At 36.7% G+C, this 20,981-nt stretch overlaps 1 protein-coding gene across 1 annotated transcript in view; it reads left to right on the plus strand.

The window, feature by feature from the left end:
• The window catches only part of LOC131307544 (WAT1-related protein At4g08300-like), a 47,636-nt gene that overhangs the window by 7,406 nt on the left and 19,249 nt on the right, over window positions 1-20,981 (plus strand). The window lies entirely within an intron of this gene.

The raw sequence follows: 20,981 nt of genomic DNA on the forward strand, positions 1-20,981 counted from the left end.
TTTATTTCACATTTTCAAACTCAAAAATAATGTAAATGAATTTTTTTTATGCACCGTATTAAAGATCTCAATGAGATCTATCAAATAAGATCCATATTGATAAGAAAATTATTTGCGTAAATACATGATTTTTGAGCTTGAAATTGCCATTCTTAAAAAGTTGTGCTATGAGTAATGGGAGCTGAGGAGGGAAATCGTACAGACGGACCGCGCCGGGCTGTCTCCGGCCACCGGACGGCCGATCTGAGCCGTTCAAAAATTCTATAAAAAAAAACCTAGGGGGCCATCTCAAAAATCAACGGCATCCGAGGTGTGTAGGATACTTGATCCGAGCACTCCTTTTTCGTGTATAATCCTCCCCGGCGCTCATTGGTACTTATATAAATTCTGAAAAAATAAGTATCTTCTTCTTATTTTTGTGGAACAAACTTTATTATTGAACAAAAAATAAGTTCTTATTCACATTCTGGAACGGGCCCTTAATCTCTAACATACGGAGTATATGTGAGGCTCAGACGCATGTGGAACGGTGTTAAATTAAATCTGTATGTAGGTCTCACATAAATACCAGAGATTATGAATGTTGTGTTTAAATTTTTGTATATGTAGTTGAATTGCGGACAGAATGGAGATATGTAACGCAAGGGTGCTATAGGGTAGCATTTTAGTCGTCAAAAACTATTTTACGATCCAAATTTATATAACACTCTTCCTGGGGTGCACAAAAGAGTCTTTTTTAAATGCGGAGTATTGATTTTTTAGATAGACAGTTGGGATATTGGCATACAACTCTGTAGTGCGGGGAGTCGGGGACCTTGTAGTGAGCAAACTCACTACAGAGTGTAAGTAGCCATCACAGCTGTTCAAAAGTTTTTTCATTAACGGTCCAAAATTTAAAACAAATTCTTCCAAAAGTGTTTTCAACAGTGCGGTAGGTGCACTAAAAGCCCTTCATTTTCATTATGAATTTTTGCTTTGCACTCCCACATTATACAGTAAACGCTTTTCATGTTCACGCTAGCATTACTCACGTACGTGCACACGCATTATGTCACTCTGGTCACAACTGAGGAAAATTTTATAAACAAAAACACTTTCCACACATGCATTAACATTTATTTGTGGGTCCCACGATTACTGAAGGCGTAATGTGTATAGGTTCACATGTGAATGTGTGGGAAAATGTTTGTGATTATAAAAAAATTGCACAACTGAAGGAATGGAATTAAGGTTTGGTAATGCAAAACCAGAAATGCTATGGGTACACTCTTTGGGTACACAATATGTACACCGGCTGACGTGAGCAGCTGACTGGAACTAATGGACCCCAACCCCAAAATTTTCATTTCAAATTTTCATCCCTAAATCGCCTGGGAAATGAGAGAAAAGTAAACCCACTACCCATGATTTTTCCCCAATCCATTTCTCACCGGTGACAAACTCCCATTGACGCTGATCAAGTCATCGACCACCTGTGACGAACTCCCATTTCTCTCTCTCTCTCTCTCTCTCTCTCTCTCTCTCTCTCTCTCTCATGCTTAATATGTGTGGGTGCGGTCAAAATCATTAATCTTTGACCAGAGGAGATTATTTGAACCTCCAATTAGCAGCGGACACATGGCCTTATATACCGTGCAGAAAAGGGACTTCGGTCAAACCTTGACCTGAAGGAGGAGGTTTAACCGTCCAATTTGAAAATAGCACATGTAAAAAAATGGAAGGAAAAAACCCGCGGAAGGTGTAACCCCCACAGAAGCCAACCTTCTCCACGGAAAGGGAAAAGTAAACCCCAAGACGACGTCAACAGCAGAGGACCACGTCTGAAGTCCTGCGGATCAATGAAGTTTACCAGTTACGAAGAAAGATTTAATTAAAGAATACTTGGAGTTTCATCCGGGCTACAAGGCAGGGTCCGAAAGGGGTTCCTCGATGGGAACACGATTGCCGCGGGTCACGACCTTACTCCAGCGGGAAAATGAGAGTTTCTTGTGATTTGGTGGCTTGGGATGGATGGCACGTCGCGAAGAATCAAGTCCTCCATCGGAAAAGGGTCCGCAAGAGGATGCGTTTCTCCAAGATCCAGAGGTATAGGATGGACACGTGTTGGGGTTTCATAGGAGCGTCGTCCTGGGCCTGACCTAGGCTTAGGTGCCCTATAAATACCCTGACACTCCTCCTGATTTGACAGAGCTGACATTTTCTGGAGAGAGAGTGTGTGAGTACTGAATTTGAGGAAGGAGAACATTCTTCCCCAGAGAAAAGGTGACCTACTCATTCTATCCCGAAAAAGCCTGACGTTAGCCTCACAGAAAGAAACAATGGACACTTTGCCTTTATTTCTTCTGTACCTCTCGCTCCTTCCCACCCCATAAGATTGCTCCTCCTTTCCACTTACTAACCATCAACCAATAGCACTTCTCCAGCTCACACGTAAGTATCTCCCGTGGAACCCCAACCTACAATATGATAAATCAAAGGTAAACCAAAATTAATGTGTTTGCTAGCTCTGAATCATTGGTGTGTAAGTAGTTAAATATCAAAGTTTTTTTTTTCCAAAGACCACCCCATATTAATGAAACGAAATAATTGATTAGAGATATGGAAGAAAGAGTAAAACGGGGAAGATTAGTAGGGGAAAATGAATGATTTACGAGTTTTGGGTTAAGCCTTCTAGATTTGAGATCTTGACCTTCGAATTTTTTCAAGTTTCATTTGATTTTGTATAGAGAGAGAGTCGCAATAAGATTCGATTTTGTAGGTAGAGAGATATAGGAGTCACAGAGAGAAGGATGGCATCGGCAGTGGTGGTCGGACGTCGGTGGTGGTCGATGGAAATGGTGTCGGTGGTGGGAGTTGAAGTCTGGTTTTTGGAAATAGAAGGAGAGAGAGGCTTTGGTGTTGAGGTTCCATCAGTGGTGGTAGCTAGAAATGGCGATGAAGGAGTTGAGGGCTGGTTTTGGGGGAGTGGAGGGTGGGTCCAACTACCATGCCCCTTTTTTATTTTTGACCCTTGGATCTCATCTTTTAATCACAGCCCTTGGATCCATTACACTCTCTCTCCTACCCACCAACTTCTCTCTCATGTTAACCTACTACCACAGGTTAAAAAAAAATTGAACACACCCAAATATTTTAGCTGTCTTCTTCTGTCACGCCACACCTCTCGCCTCCTCTCCTCCTCCATAACAGCTCTTTCACAGTATCTCCTCCACAGAGTGGGTCGCTAGAGAAGAAGGGGACCGAGGGAGTTGTTGTGTGCAGGGGTGGAACCCAAAGGAAGAAAGGCTAGATAGCCTTTGTGCTTTAGTGATCTCAGGAGCGGACGGAGCCAGAGGGCGACGATCTTGATTTTTTCTATTCAGTCTGAAGCAGTTCAGTCCCGGGCCGTGTGAGTCAGTCCATGGCTTTGGCTTTCCGTCCAATTCTAACACTTCGATCTTGGCACAGTGCGACGAGTTGATGACCCGAGAAGCTCGGAGAACTAATGGATTGTAATGGTGGCCTTGTTATTGTGGTGGTGGGGGCACACTAATCACACCCAGAGCCATACCATTTTGTGTAAACAAATATGACGAATTTATTAATGTTTTGGAGTGAGGATAAGCTGCCTCATGTGATTATTCTTTAGTGAGAAACTTCTTTAAGGTTTTTGAACTGTGTTTAGTGTACAAATATTTCATAATTTGTAGATACCCATCTGATTGTTCATTAGTTTGTGTACGAGAAACATAAATGAATGGATGCAATTTTTAATGCTATTACATCTTGCGGGTTACCAGTCCATAGACTTGACTTTGTTCCTAAATTTCAGTTTTATTTGTTAAATGTTGCTAAAGTTCAGTTCAGAAGAGAGTAGAATTGGGTTGGTTTTGGATTTGATCGTTTTTTAGAAGAACATGCTTACCACAGGCATTTAAAAATTTGTTACTTAGCAACTTGAGTCTGGAGGTACTTACCATGTCAATGACCATACTTACCACAAATAGTGGATGCATTTACTTAAAATTGAACATACTTACCACATACTTTCGAAAATTTGTTACTTAGTAATTGAAATCTAGAGGTACTTACCATGTCAATGAACATACTTACTACGAACATTGGAGAAATTATTTCTTATGAAAGAGTCGACACAAACCTATTACTTAGCATCCTAAGTAGCAGTGACGATCAACCTTATATAACAATTTGATTCCACAAAATAGACGTCTTTCCTAGTTCGCGTACCTTACTGCGACAAAGGACACAATTACATATGCGCATCATCATCGCTAGCATCATCGCTAATGTCTATCACTACATTCTTCCCTTTCAAGCTGTCATATCCTTCTCTCTGAATCTGGTCAAATACGACCATAATCAGTGGTAAGTGTTTTCATATATAGTGGTACAAATCGCATCATTAAAGTCTGTGGTCTAACATAAAAGGTAATCATTGAGATAATTCTAAATCTGGTTAAATATGACCATAGTATGTGGTAAGTATTTCCATATATCGTAGTAAGTATTTTCATATATTTTAAATTTGGTTAACACATTATTGTCACTGTTATCTAAACAAACCAAAAATATAATCATTGATCTTTTGATCAAACAAACCAAAAACCGTGGTATGTTCACATTAGGTAACTCAATTTTTATTACTCTCCGCATGGCCTTATCTCCATCTATTATTACTGACACTGACACATTAGGTATCTGTCATCTGTCAGAGACTATTCATAGCCTTGAACCCCAAACTCGATCCCTCATGGGGCTCGAACACTGGCCTCCATGGAAGGGGACAAGAACTTACCACTAGGGCTAAGTATGTAGTCAGTAGATCCTTTCAGAATGGTAAGTAGTAACAAAAATCGTGGTGTGATCGCATCAAGAGATAATAATCAAAATTTTATTGTTTCGAAATATGAGTTGAAATTGGTTATGGGACGTGGGAACATAACTAATGTTGGTTATCATTTTTAAGTTTAGTGAACTCGTTATTTAATTCAAGATGTTGAGTTATCAAACTAATTATTATTATTATTTTTTGAATTGAACAAACCAATTTTATTAACTATAATGAGTTTATTGGATCTAAGATATGGTAAAAACGTCGTTTCTTAGAACAAACCGATTATTGTCATTTTCATCATCATCATTAGTATCATCACTAATGTCTATCATTACATTCTTTCCTTTCGAACGAACGTTGTCATCCATCTCTCCAAATCTGTTCAACTACGACCACAATCAGTGGCAAGTGTTTTCTTATATAGTGGTATAAAATGCAATACATTATGATCAACGTGATCTAAACAAACAAAAAAGGTAATCATTGGGATAAATTCAGATTATGGTCAAATATGACCATAGTTATGGTAAGTAATTTCATATATCGTGGTAATCGATTAATATACATTATGGTAATTATTATTTATACAAACCAAAAACGTAAGCATTGATCTTTTGTGGCAAGTGTATCCTTTTCAAAAGGTAAGTACTAGCATAAACCATGGTATGTACACATCATGAAGTAATAGTCAAGTATTATGGTGGTAACAATGATCAGATAGTGTGGTATGCATAGTCTTATTTTGTGGTAAGTATTACATTAATGACGGGTATGTACACATTTTTTAAACATAAATAAGGATAGTTAATAAGCTAACTACCACAACAAAATTTGATGTCACTTAGTTCTACCTAATTTGTATTACTTTGTAATTAAAACATCATATCTAATGATTAATGAAACTAAATGATTTATTGAATACGGCATTAGGGATCGATAGTTAGTGGTTATTCTTACATTAGCTAATTGTATCAGTCACTCATTGATCGCAATCAACATTATAGTTCACTACTACATCTACTATTGAGATTGATCACTATCAACCTACATTAACTAATTCATTTTAACCAATTATTAATGTTCAATCATCACTATAGCATTAGTACAATTGGTCAATGACTCAACTACTATAGTCGATCATCACTTATTGAATATGATCAATTAATTAAGCTTTTAGTCAAATAACTCTGACTACTATAGCCGATTATAACGATTAATTGTTACCTTACCACTAATTGAATAGTCTAATGTCGTATTATAACTACTAATCATTATAATATCACGTCAACCGATTATAGAAATTATTTCAAATAAATTATTTAAATATAATTCTTTTTTTTTGAACACTTTAAATATAATTCGGAGATTATTACAATTATATGGTTTATATTTTTAATTTTTAAAAAATTATTATAAGAAACATATATACACAAAGTAAAAATTTAATGAAATATATTAACAACATTAATGGTAAGTTATTCAAAACAATAAATGAATAATTATTTCACAATAATATTTGTTAAATAAATAATTATAAATAATTTAATGAAATATATTAAAAAATGACTATAAATAAAGGCAATTTTTTGGCTTAAATAATTAGTTTCAAAAAATTGTTACAAAAAAGATTGGTTTACAAGATAAATATTATTAAATTATATTTATTTTTTCACCAAATATTTGGTAGTATATTACACAAATGATAAGTTGTTGAATCTTAGAGTGAGTGATTGAATTTGAGTGTCTATGAAGGTTGAGATTTTAGAGGAGCGATTAAAGGGGTGTAGTTCTTGAGGAAAAACCGGTGAGCATCCCAGGCATACAAGATTGACTGTTGAATGGTAGGACTATACCATTAATGAGAGGTTTTGTGTGAAGCCAAAAAGGGTAAGGGAAGATCTATGTAGAGAAGGGAGGATGAAGTTGTGATCGTGAAAATGTGGCATAGGGTTATGTATTGTGATTGGTGATTCAGTTGAATTTGGTTTAGCAAATTTCGGCGACGAAATTTCTTTAAAGAGGGTAGGATGTAGAGACCCGTATTATTTGAAAATGATTTAAAGGTTTTATAAATGCTAGAATATCGAATAAATAGAAAAAATGTAAGTTTATTTGATTTGTGGCTTAAATGATAGGATTGTTGTTTGATGGAGTGTAAGTGTAATTGAGATAGGTGCTAGTATAAAAAGGGTGTGTGTGTTGTAGGAGATCAAAAATCTCCCTCATCTCTCTCTCTCTCTCTCTCTCTCTCTCTCTCTCTCTTGCTCCATCACACAAAACTTCACCCCAAAACTCAAAACCCATGGTTATCAACCTCCGTTCCACCTCCTAGATGTGATTTCAAGCTCGTGATTCGTTGGATAGAGCTCGGAGAGGAGTATTCATGGACGATTTCAAGTTTTAAAGCTAGGGCTCGCTAGTGGATCTTGGGTTTCGGCCTTGTAAGCTTGAGGTAGGGATTTCTTACTCTCTTTATGTATTTATGAGTTGATTTTGTGCTTGAATCGTGCCTTGATTCATTGTTGTTGTTAGGGTTTTACCTTTCGACGTCTGAAAATTCGCTGAAAAACTCTGGGGGTATTGATAGCCCAAAATGGGGTATTGATACCCCAGCCTTTTCTGGACAGTAATCGTCCAGGTATCGATACCTCATTTTGGGGTATCGATACCCCCTTGTTTTCTGGACAGTTTTGACACATTTTGCTCTTTTCATGCTCGTTTGAACCACGATCACTTCTAGCACTCTCTAAACACTTTTGAATCACTTCTAAGCTTGATTGTTCGTACCCCGAAAGATTCATTGACCAATCGGTCTCCTTGGGCCCTCGTTGTAGCATAGAATAGTGTAGAATTAAATGATTAGGGTGTTCATACACTATTTATGCATATGGTTAATTTAAGTAGATATTGTAACATGTCTCAATAAACGACATAGACCTATTAAGCGTTATGGCGTGACGTAGTGATTGATGGACATACCATGGAGTCGTTATTAAATATCGTAAGTTATAAGGTATGATGTGGGCGTTTGGTTGGTCGATAGGGGTTTGCCTAGTGGTCCGAAAGAGAATAGGGTAACTCGTATCTTCGTGCTTCGTCTTGATTGATCATCCTAGGTTCCTTTGGTATTCGTTCTAGAGATTCTTGTTCAGGACCTAGCCGGTGGTGCGTCGTGGAGTTGTTATGGGTTCAGTACGTGATGTAGGGTGTTGCAATAGACTTAGGGGAATGGAAGGATATGACTTTGTATTATATTGTATGATGACGAATGGAAGGATGTGACTTTGGAAAGTGTCGTCTTCTTGTATATGGATTGATAACGCATGTGTGTTTGTGTGAGTTGTGAACTTTGAATTGAGAGTCCTGCAATGCAAAGTGTGGTAATGAGGAGACTCTAAAGGGCCCGCAACGCAATGTATGGTAATGCAGAAACTCAGGTGGAAAGGATTCACTGTAACGCAATGGGTGATAATACGGTTGAATGTCTCGCATGATGAAGGAAGTTATGATTGGTTATAGAAGTTCATGTTGTTTAAATTGTTTGTTGCTGGAGATGGTAACTGTCGAACAAAGGAATAAATGATCGATTTTATCAAAGTTTTGAAAAGAAAAGAATTTGGTTTTGAAAAAAGGATTTTTATGAAAAATTCTCCGGTATTCCTAAGCGAATCAACGGTTCCGGTATTTGGGCACAAATCAACGGATTCCGGTATTCAAGCGAATCAACCGAACTTGACCCGTAAAGGTCGAGACTTTTCATAAGTTATTTGGCAATCAAAGGGCAATGTTTTCTTTTTATGAAAAGAGGCTTGATGTTAAATGGTAAAAAATCAGGAGATTAGTGAGGTCTTAAATGGTTTGAGAAACTATCGTGGATTATTTAGATTGATATGTGCTTAATGCGGCTCCTAGTTGATGTATAAATGATTAGGGATATCTTTAAGACGTATTGAATTCCGTAGTCGTAGTCCATCGGTTCATTATGGTGCCCTTTGTATCTCTTACTCGTTTATTGAAAAATCATCTATTCTCATTGCATGTTTCATCACATTTACATATAGCTTGGGTATAGAATTCTCTACTGAGCTAGTGTAGCTCAACCTATCATTTTCAGGTACATCTCAAGGACCTTGATGCGGAGTGCATGGTGTGCATGCTTGATCCCATCTCTTTTAAAAGCCGCCCGAGAAGTGATTTCATCGTCTTTTGTATGATCTCTTAGAAAGATGAAATTGTAAATTTGTTTGAATTCTTCTAATTTCAAATATTATGTAACCTCTAAATTTACTCTCTTTAACTAGTTATAGAGTTTGGGCCGCAGTGCCAATGTTGTAAATCATTAAACTTGGGAAATTAGTTTGTAAATGATCATTTGGAACTTTCTCTCTTTTGGGCATAATATATATATATATATATATATATATATAGACACACACACACACACACACACACACTATGCGAGGATCATTCAATGAAATGGATTATTTATTTATGTTGAAAATCGAGGGCGTGACACATCATGCCCCAATACCACATTGGGGCATCATAGAAAAATTGTGGAGGATGTGGAGAGAAGAAGTCTGGTTCTGGGTTTATTTTTTCTCATATTTACCGGGTAGTATTGGAGTGAAATTTTGAATTGCAAATTTTTGGGGTTGGGGTCCGTTAGTTAATTCCAGTCAGCTGTCCATGTTAGCTGGTGTACATATGGTGTACCCAAGGGGTGTATCCATAGCATTTCTAATGTAAATCCAAACCGTCGATTGTCATTTTCTGACCTTTTCATGCATTGGTTTTATGTACTCTGAAATTTTCTAATTGAATTTAATTTTATCAAACGGTACTAAACTTCTTGGTGTTATCGGTCCATCCATCGGTACGAAAGTGTCAGGCATAAGTATATTCTTATGAAGGACAACGGTGTAAATAGCATGTGGGTCTATATATTGTACTTGCATCTCTTTCTTTTCTTGCATGTGTTATATAATCTATTTTTGGGTGAGGGTTTTTAGTCGCAGGCTTAATTTGGAAAACTAGGCCAAAAAAATTACTCCCTTCATTTCTTTTTAAGTATTTCGCTTTGTAACTCTAATTTATTAAGAAAATATTATAATTACACCTTTCACGTCAACTTTTATCTCCACTTTCCCTCTTTACCCTCTATGGAGACATCACCATTACACTTTTACTTACTAACTTTTCAAAATGGAATTTACTTTTAAGGGCAAAATGAAAAATATACCAACTTTTACCCACTAACTTTACAAAATGGACATTTATTAAGGGACAACCTATAATACCCACTCCGGATATTTCGGTATTTCAATTACTTTTAATTGAACTATGTATTTTAGGGGTTTAAATCGTAAACAATAGAACTTGCGAGGGTTCTGTGTATGATTTGTGATTGGAATATAAGTTAGGACGTGATTTTGCTTGCATGTGATAAATTCTTATGTGCCCTTATATAGCAAAATATCCTGGGGATATTTATCTTTCTCCATACGTATCTTGTTACGTAGAGAGAGAGAGAGAGAGAGAGAGAGAGAGAGAGAAAGAAAGAGAGGCGGCAGAAGAGAAGGAAGAGGAGGCCGGAGACTATGGTCTGTTCTTTACGAAATTATTCAAGGTACCTAGAAAGTTTTTAAATTTCTGGTATTTTTATTGAAGGTTTATTAGTGTGTCTATTGTATCGTGTTAAATTTTCAAAATTTTTTGAGAAGTGTGGAAAAAGATAAAAATCGTAATCAAGCTGTGGTCGGACTCCTATTTTTTAGCAAACAGCTTACAGAGCTGTGTCTTTCATCAATTTTTTTTTCTATAGTTAAGCGACTTTTCTAGTTATGGGTCCTTATGAGTTTTGAAGATTGATAAGTTGGGGATGTTTTGGTGTTGAAATTACTAACAAGTATTAAGTATTCGATTTTTAATGAATTTTCGAACACAAACTGTTCTGCTGAAAATTGTGCTTCGCTGCACAAAATTTCTGAGTTTGGGGATGATTTTGACTAGGTTCCCTTATTGTAAAAAATTTGAGAAAAATTAGGGATAAACTAAGATGTTGTTATGATCTCTACCAAATTTCAGGTCATTTTGTTGTATGGTCTTTGTTTGACTCATTTTACAAATTGGTGTGTTCTTGTTGAGTTTTGTATTTGCTACACTGACACATTTTAAAAAAAATGGTCATATTTCTTAGCTCGGGTATCGGGTTTGCGCACGGATTTTTGATTCTAAAATTAGACTCGTATGTCTTTCGGAATATGTGAGAGTTATGTATTAGTTTGTAGCAGGTTATATCCGTTTTTGATTTGAAGTTGATAGACGTGCAGAATTTGTAATTTTGGACAGGTTACTGTGTAATTTCGGACGAGCATAACTTTGTCGTTTGGACTCCGTTTTTAACAAATTTTATATCAAAATTCATGTTCCGAAGGTGTACTTTCTAATAGTGTTTCATGATCTTGTTTCAACCCTATAAGAAGTTCTAGGCAGAATACGACAAGTTGGTTGTAGATTTCAGATCAAATGTAGGGGTGATGTGGTGTTTGAGTGTTATACTTGTTTAGGAACACTTATAAACCTTTAAGATGGACATGCTTGTATGCATTAAACATTGTTAATCTATTATTAGTGTTATAGATTATTTTCAGGAGTTGGTGGTAACATTTAAGTGTTCAATAAACTGATATGGTTAGCTTGTGACTAGGTAACAAGCCAGTCAATTGGGGAGGTTCCGAAATCGTAAGTTGGTGTACCTCGATCGATACAAAGGTGAGTGTGTTTGATATGGTTCTTCTCCATATAATATTGCTGTGGTGGTGAGTGTATATTTTGCTATTCGTGATTAGCTTTCGATATGGTTATTTTAATGAGATGTTGTAGTGAGAGGTGTCTATCATGCTATTGCTGTTTAGCTTTTGATATGTTGTGAATGTTTACGTGTGAGGCACACCATGTCGTAAACCATATCGTTCAATGGACGATGGTTGAGAGCATGGTGTGTGGGACACAAGATTTGGTTGTGATATGCGTGTTTGATGAAAATGCATGCTAATAGGTATTGATTGAACCACCAAATGTTAGCGTGTGAGGCATACCATGTCGTATGCTATGCTGGCTAATTGTCGGTGGATGGGAGCATGGTATGTGGGACACCTTATCTTGGGTACATGGGATGTGGCAGACGTGCCACTGTATGTGATGTGATTACATTCATATTGTTGTGTATTGATTATCATTGCTCAGTCGGGTGAATATATTGGTTATAACCGTTGTATACATTCTACTATTTCAATTACATTGGTGATGTGTATTCATGTTGATATTCCTTCGGGTATGTGGTATTATGTTGAGCATTTCTATATTTCACACACTCTGGCTTTCTTTTTTGGTCTGCCAGGAAGCAGGTTGCTTAGAGTGGATCCACTACCGGTCATCATGTTGAGGTGTTTTGCTAGCGTCAGGTGGGATTTTGGTTATGTTGTTGTGGGGTGTTTTAGTTGATACAGAACTTAATTTGTAAGGAGTTGTAACTAAGGATAGTTAAAACTTTTAAATTTTACTTGTAATTAAGTTTGGTCAATGGTTGGCGTTCTATTTGAGGTTAGCATTGGACGTTACGGATAGTCAAGTTCGTTGTAGGTAGTTGATAAAGAAGTTTGTTGTGCGAATGTCATGATTGATTGGTCAATACGTTGACTCATTTTTATGTTAAGGTGATAAGTCTTCCGCTGGGTGTTTATTTCTGACAGATTATGAGGTGTGATTTGGTCTTCTGTGTAGAATGCCACATGGTCGCGCCGACTCAGGCCCACTTTGTGTGCCGTTTGCGGGGCGGGGTGTGACACAATCCAAAATAAAATACTGGACATTAAAAAGGGGACGGAAGAAGTTAAATCTCAACCACATATTTTGAATGCATGGTGATTTTCAGGGGCCGAATTGTAGGATCATAGACTTTCTTGTTTTCCATGTGCATTTGAAGAAGGTAAATTTAGTCTCAGATTAAGTTAAATAAATTAGTATTCAGAGTTGGCTTTGAGATTCTCGGGGTTTAAGACAAACTTATGAGGGAAAAGAAATACTATGCATATGGAAAAAAAAGAGGCCCCTATGTAACGGCCCGATTTTTGGAATAAAAATCGGAGGTATTAAATATTAATTTTCAAAAATTTACTATATTAAAGTTCAAATCCCAAAATAGATAATTCAACATAAGGATTCATTTATTACAAACCAATGTGGAAAATACTAAAATAGTCTTTGTGATAATGAAATAGACAAAGCACAGAGTCGACTCCTAAGCTTGATACGGATCCCAATTATACTCTGACTCAACTCCCATCTCCAGATTCTCCTCTATATAATACTGCTCGCCTTGATTTTCTGCAAAATCTGGCACGGATACGAGACAATCCGTACCTGAGTGATAGAGTTCATCTAGTAGAATAATCCAACTTAACTACCTCTCTTACTTTACAACTAGCACGTAAACAAATAATATTGATATGAAGAAGTAAAACAGAGGTTTTATACATAAACCAATTATTACTATCTGTTAGCCTACATATGATCTAAGATCTCATCTACGAGATCTTTCCTCCTCAACCACTAGTCATGTCATGTCCCATGAAATTACTTCATTTTGCTATTGCAGATACACCTAAGTTATATACTGAGCGTGCATCCCAATAACTATAAACAAATGGAAAGTTTATCATGCCATTACATAATTAGGGTTCGCCTATCTTAATCATCATTGGACTCCCGCTAGTTTCAAATCATCACTGGACTTCTCGCCAGTTTGGAGACTGGGCCTCTGTTAGCACCCATCTCAATTCACATCTCAAATCCCGCCTGCAGGCAATCTCTAAAATCATAAAACTTTTCAATTTATCCATTACCTAGCACTCTCTAAGTGAATTCTATTCGCAAACCAACCCATGTCTCTAGGGTCCAATCTTACATATAAATCAAGAGTTGAAATAAACAAGTAATCCAAGTAATAATTAAAATAAATAATGAGCGGGACAATCACGTAACTTTTTATGAGTGGGCTGTTGCCCTTAATCTTTTATGGCCAATAAGTTAATGATAATACAAGAAACTTTTATCTAATTATTATAAAAGAAAAAAAGATAACAATAATAATTTTATTCAAATATTAGTAAGTTTAGGCTTTTATTAGTCTATTGATGAAATTAGATTGATTAATAAATACATCAAATAGATCAAAATATTAGTATAATTAACATGACATTAACAAAAGTCTTAACGGTCATACGCAACATGCTCGGGTATCAAAAAGTGGGTCCGAAGGTTCTCGAGGATATTTTAAATAAAAGTATTACCGAAGATTACCGAAAGTAGAATAATTCGGTAATAGATAATCTAATGAATAAAATATGTTGAGGTCAACAAGGTTTTATCCTAAGAGTGTAAAGAGTTTAAAAAAAATTATTCGGACATTAATAACATGGTTTATAAGGTCACAAAGTCATTTCGATTGAATACTTTGTAAAATAAATAATAAATAGATAATTAAATAAAAAAATTGAAATTAATAAGATATCATCTTTGAGATGCAAGGAGTTTAGGAAAAATAGTTTGGGTGTCAAAAACGTTGTTTGGAAGATCGCAAATTGGTTTCAAACGATTTTTTAATAAAACCGAATGGAGTTGGCGGTGGAAGAGCTGGCCGCAAAGTTGACCAAGTCAAACCTTGCGGTGGAGCCTACAGCCGCAACCTCGGCCCAAACCTTGCAGGCACAAGGTCAGTGACAGATTTGAATTTTTTTCTTGTTCCAGCACGATTTTTGTGCATGGGACCATATGGGTTATGATTTAGAACTAAAAATACATAAATATAGTTAGAGGAGAGGTTTAATAGGATTATAATACCTTGAATTGTTCGAATTGGATTGAAATCGAAACTTTGGAATTTAAGGAGGGGGACTTCGAGTTTGGCCGATGGGGGACCTTGGGGCCGAATTGGATGATGTTTAGGGATGCTTGGAGTTGTGGGAAGTGATTGGAACGATTGAATTGGGTTTCGGTTGAACGTAGCTATGAAATCCACTTTTCTGTCTCACTCTCTCTAGAACTCCATGGATTGGAGCTCGAATTACTTGCTATTTTCTCTCCTATTCTGACTCAGTGGTATGTGGGAAGATGGTGGTGTATCCGTGGGTCAGTGGGGTAGGGTATTTATAGGAGAATTTTGAAGAAGGTGATAAGATTGCATTAATGGAGGTTTGATCTCTTGGGCATTGACTTGGACGAGATGAGAAGGATATGAATGAATTAACTTCGGATTTTCCTTGGTGATGAAGGAATTTTTCGGTTTGTGCGAGGGGGGACGAATTTGGTTTTTCTTGGAGAAAAAGGAAGAGGAAGAGTTATGGCTAGAGAGAGAGGGAGCTATGGGAGGAAGATGGGCTGCAGGAGGGAGGTACGGGAGAGAGTGAGGTGAGGGAGCAGAGTGCATGCATGCATGAGTGTAAAGAAAAAAAAATGATAATGATAATAATAAGAAATGAATACTAATATTATTATTAATACTATTAATACTATTATTTTTGTATTTTAAAAATACGAGTTGTTACATCCTAAGACTTGAACCATGTACATATTGGATAGAGAAATTAAGCTTTTCCACTAAGCTAGCTAGCTAATTGTTATATAAGTACTAGATTAAAAATATATTACATATCTAGCTATACTTATCTGGGGCTCTAATTTTGATTCAAAATTCAGGAGCTTAAGTCTGCCGCCTTGCTCATCTCGACTTAGAGCCGCTCCTGTTAGTACTGTAAATGAAATGAAGCACTTAATTGCGTACGACAGACTTCAACAAATAAGTTTTGTGAACACCTATAAACTTTTTTGTGCCTTGTGCTTTCTATAAATGTTGTGGTGCAGAGATCGTTACCTCTAACATAAACACGCTTGAACTGTACCTTCGTTTGGGTAGCATTTCATGTGATTGTTCACCTTTTTTTTCCCCAAATGTAAATTATACATGGGTTAGTGAGTTCAATTCCTACAAAGACAATAACAGTTTTTATCAACCCAAATGGAACTTCTGATACACAATTTGACGGCCATTGGACCGTGTCATCCGAACGGTCCCAACTAAATACATGTGATTGGTTCATATAGGATGATGATGTGTCACTTGACTTACTTCAAAATTGTACTATCTTAAATAGGCCACGTCAAGTTGTACACAATATGTGACCAGATTTGAAGGAGAGCTGCTACACACAGCAGATCTGTGCACAGATTTTGTTGTGGGGCCCACCACGGGTCTCACACAAATTATCCGAGCCGTTCATTAAATGTAAAATATTTTTTCAAGGGTTCCTGTAAAAAATAAGCTCAATCCGATACCTATAGGAGCTTCATCTAACTTTTCATTCAGATTTTCGGATAATGAAAAGTTATATGATTGGATCGAGCACCTATAGATATCGGATTAAGCTTATTTTTTATGGGGGCCTTTGAAATTTTTTTTCACATTTAATAAACGGCTCAGATGATTTGTGTGGAATCCGTGATGGGCCCCACAATGAGATCTGTGCACAGATTGCTGTGTGTGTAGACTTTCTGGATTTGAAGTGGTGTCAGATTTGAAGATTGTATGGGTACATTTGTCATTGGACATCCATGTTCGATCAATCCAAGCCCACAAAGAACCTTGGGCTTCAATCTTAAATATCATACCACATGGTCCATGGTCAATAGTTGGCATTCTATAATCATCTACTAGTACCAAATAACTCAGGAAAAACTACACTTATTAAAATAAACAGAAATGATAGAGGTACCGACCGGGGGACATACATATATACACGAAAAAGGGGTGCTCGGATCAAACACCCTATACACCTCGGATGCCGTTGATTCCTGCGTAAGGCCCCTCGATTTTTTTTTATAGAATTTTTGGATGGCTCCGATGGGCCATCCTATGGCCGGAAACGGCCCGCCGGCGGCTGCCAGTACGAAATCCCTCCCCCTGTCGGTACATATAGCAACACTCTAAAATAAAGTCTCACAATCATAACAATAGTTTATTCAGAATTTATATTTATTTTAATGGCTAGTATATTGTAATGGGTATTAATATATGTATATCACTCTGTGCTTTTTTGTTTTTGTTTTTGTTTTTTCTTGTGCGGAAGTCCTTTTTGGTCCATTTTTTACAAAAGTTTTTCTATTTCAAAATTGGCACCTACACTCTACGTTGGACCCAGATTCACTTTTATCAACTTTTTGGTTAAAGTTTCACTTCAAGGGAAATGGACCAAAAACGTAGAGAATTGAAATAGAGTGCTAATGGCTTTTGTTTTTGAGGATTGTGAAATAGATTTTGTCTTGAACCTCGCCGCCTGCTTAAAGATTCAACATTTTTTATGTTGAATGTGAGAGGAAAAAGAGAACTTTAGAATCCTGAATCCCGTGGGAACAATAGTTCTCTTGTTCATAAGTGGTGAGGTTCAACGTACAAAATACGAGAGGAAAAACTCCGATTTGTATCAATCTCACGAAATACAAGCCATGAAAACTTCTCTCTCCCTCCCTCCCTATACGCTCATGACTTCCAGCCTCTATGAAACGGCTGGGGTGTCACTCTCAAAGGATCCCACTCTCAATGTGGGGACCTTGACCTCTGAAATCAACTAGCTAAAATCACCGTAAATGAGAGGGCCTGGTAAGAACATAGATCTATAAATTACTCGGGTCTAATAGTTTAAACTTTTATAGGTTAGCAATTCTAAAGTATATAAAAAGGATTGGGTTAAGCACTCAACCGAATGGAGGTAATCAGTTGCTCAATTATTCATGTGTATTGTGACATGACTGCTATTAAAAAGGTTTTTCCAAATATCTTGGTTGGGAGAAAAGAAAGAGAAAAAGACAGGAAAAGGTTCTTCTTCTTCTTTATGTATCTCCCACTGCTAGATGTGTAGTATTTTGATTGTTCAATTGGGTTGGAAAGAATAATGAAGAGCCACAACTTTGCTAGAAATACGAATTTCTCAATTTGGAGTTTTACTGAGGCATAACAGGCCTGCAAGCTAAATCTGTCATGCTAACTGCTAAGTCGTCCAAAGTTGCTCTCGAGTGACTTTCGTCGGCCCCGAGCACTATACATCTACGTGTTCTTCATATTTTGGCCCGCACTTTCTCTCCCATGTACGAAAAATACCTTCAAAAATCTAGAAATTAAAAGATTGGGGAGTGTTTCTTTGATGATTCTTGGAGATTTAGCTTAAATCTATGGGTAGGTTCTTGAACCGTAGATACAATCTCCAAGTGCTATATCTTATTTCTACATCAGTTTGTGTTTAGTTTGAGAGAAGCCCTAAGAAAGACTCCTTGGCAAGAAGAATTCATTCACGTTTAGTTTGGGAGATGCCCTAAGAAAGATTGCTAGAGGAAAGAAGAAGTCCTTCGGTGGATCTCTGGGAGGTAATCGAAAAGCTTGAGGATTCAAGGCAACGGTGGTCAAGCAGTACTGGTTGTCGTGAACAATGATTCGGCAGATAGAGCTTAGGGAGATTAGTGAAAATTTATACTAATTAAAATAAGTTAATAATTAGCTTGTAACTACACAATGCACGACTACTTCCCATGCATGGTTTTTTATCCATTCAGGAGTTTTCCACCTACATTGTTGTGTTATTCGATTGTCTTGCTTTCGGTTGCTAGACTGGTTAAGATATCGATTGTGGATTGATTACTAAAGAGATCGAAACGTCGCAAATCATACAACTACCTAGGGTTTTTTTCATATAGTTTCAATTGAATCATTTAGTGGAAGAATCTGCTAATTATAGTATATATCTCCCACTTCCTATCAGGATTCCTGTAACTAATCGACACATACTTTATTCCCTACGTGTTTATAAATATAGTACTGTCAGATTTCATATGATCTTATCTCTCCCCACTTCCACTTGATCATGCACTATATATGTTTTCTACTACTTTGCAGCAAATCTTTTCTCCTACAATAATGCAAGCCGGATGTTCTTTTCTATCTAGTTATATATAGGTGTCTGATTAATTACTAGATGGTTTGCCTAAATTAAACCTAAAACAAGGAAAATCCAGTACTGCATTATTCGATCTGCAGGATCAATATATATATCCACTAGTATTTGTTTTATAAGGTTCTTTTGGCAATTTGGTGCTTTCTTTGTCAATAGCTTTTTTAGTTGGAGTGGAGCATATCATCACTTCACCTATACTGGGTTTACATATATCCATTTCCCCCCCTGAAAATATCATAATTGTACAAACCTGGTTATTAAAAAAAAAAATGAGGAGGAAGTTTGTTCTGTTCTTTTAAGTAAAATGAGAAGGAAAGCATGAATGTATATTCAATGAAAATTGATTTGGTTACCGGCCCCTAGAAAATATACATAGGCCATGTTCGGATCATCTTTGAGGAACTGGAATTTCCAAACGAGTGCTTATTGAGGTAGGTTTAATGGTATACACAAAAAGTACTTTTTTCGAAATGATAAAAATATTGTTTGAACTAAATAGAGTTTGTTACAAGTATCTTTCGAATTTGTATTCAAAAATTAAAACGAATGAATTTCTAAAAGCATTTGAACTTCTTTTCCAAAATAGAATTTAAAACATAGGGTAGAAATACTAAATGAGCAAAACCATACAATTTTTTTTTTTGGGTAATCAGATGTCGAACCGAGAAGACTTGCGTGCACCTCAACTAATTTCGGAGCTCTAAAATTAAAGACCGAACAAATTCTTCAGGGACCCAAAGTTTAGAATGTTTAGCCAAATCCTTGGCTTAATTGAGCAAAACCATAATATATAAATATAACTTTTTTTCATTTCTTTTTACTTTTTTCTTTTCTTACATAATGAAATTTGTATGTGTTCACCTGACATAAATCTTAAAGTGAATGATTGAACCCACGAAACAATCACTTTAATAGTGGAGATTCCTTTGACTGGATCTCTTTTCGACTGGAAAAGCCTTCAATATGGGAGCGGTCTGCTGTGAGAAAATACAACAGCGTGTAGCTGTGCCACGTCTCACTATCCATCTCAGTAATCAATCAGGGTTTAAAAGAATCTTTACTAGGGAAAAGTTGAGATAGTTATTTTAAAATTCGGACCGTTCAGAACACTTATAAACGGTGAAATTGTGTGCTGCTGTATTTTGCTCACAGCAGCCCCCTTTCCTTTGATACGATATGGATTTGAAGCATTAAAATGTCTTTACAAGCATTATAGTAGTCCTTATAATTATCTAGATTTGTACATATTCAAAGAAGAAACAACTTGCATTAATTTGCTACCTTTAGCCTTTCAGGCACATTGTTATGTAATTTACTACCGGCTGTCACCTATCGATACTGTATAATACAACACAAACATGAGTGTCTAAGACGTGTCTACGACAAGGATTTAAAAACCGGTATAGCAGGGTGTAACGGCCGATTCCCGTTACGTATTGACCGGTTACTGATTCACAGCCATTACAGGTGATTTCGGTGTTGCAATATTTTTTTAATTTTTTCAATGAACTAAAGCGCAAGAGGACTCGTGCATTCTGAATGGCAAGCACCTGGAGTTAAAATTCCAGAAAAACAAAGGCAAGATATAACACGCACTAGCATTGATTGGACCCACAAAATGTCTAGTCTATCTTTGGAAAAAAAAAAAAAACAACTTTAGTACTTACGTAATAGTATTCAAGTTAAATACCACCACCAAACTAGGAGAAACGACCCATGGATCCGGGAATGCTGCCGAGCATCTTTTTGTTAAATGGGTGCAGAGCGATTGATCCGGCTGTTCATTTTGAAACGGACAGTTCAGAATCTGAGCGCATAGAAATCTCATACAAATCTGAACTGTCTATTACTACTTGGTTAAAATCCGAGCCGTCAATCGTCGAGATAAACGGCCGGATCAACCGCTCCATAGACTCCATAGAGAGATGCTTGGCAGCCATTACCAGTTTGTATGCAATTGATGTTCCCATTTGCCACTGTGACATTTCCGGGAGCCCACTAATTGGAATGTTATGTGACTGAACTTTTTTTTTTTTTTTTTGGTAATGCAGGGTGTCCCGGGTCAGCTTGCGCGTACCTCGGACTAA

Source organism: Rhododendron vialii, chromosome 11a, assembly GCF_030253575.1.
Source record: "Rhododendron vialii isolate Sample 1 chromosome 11a, ASM3025357v1".
Lineage (NCBI taxonomy): Eukaryota > Viridiplantae > Streptophyta > Magnoliopsida > Ericales > Ericaceae > Rhododendron > Rhododendron vialii.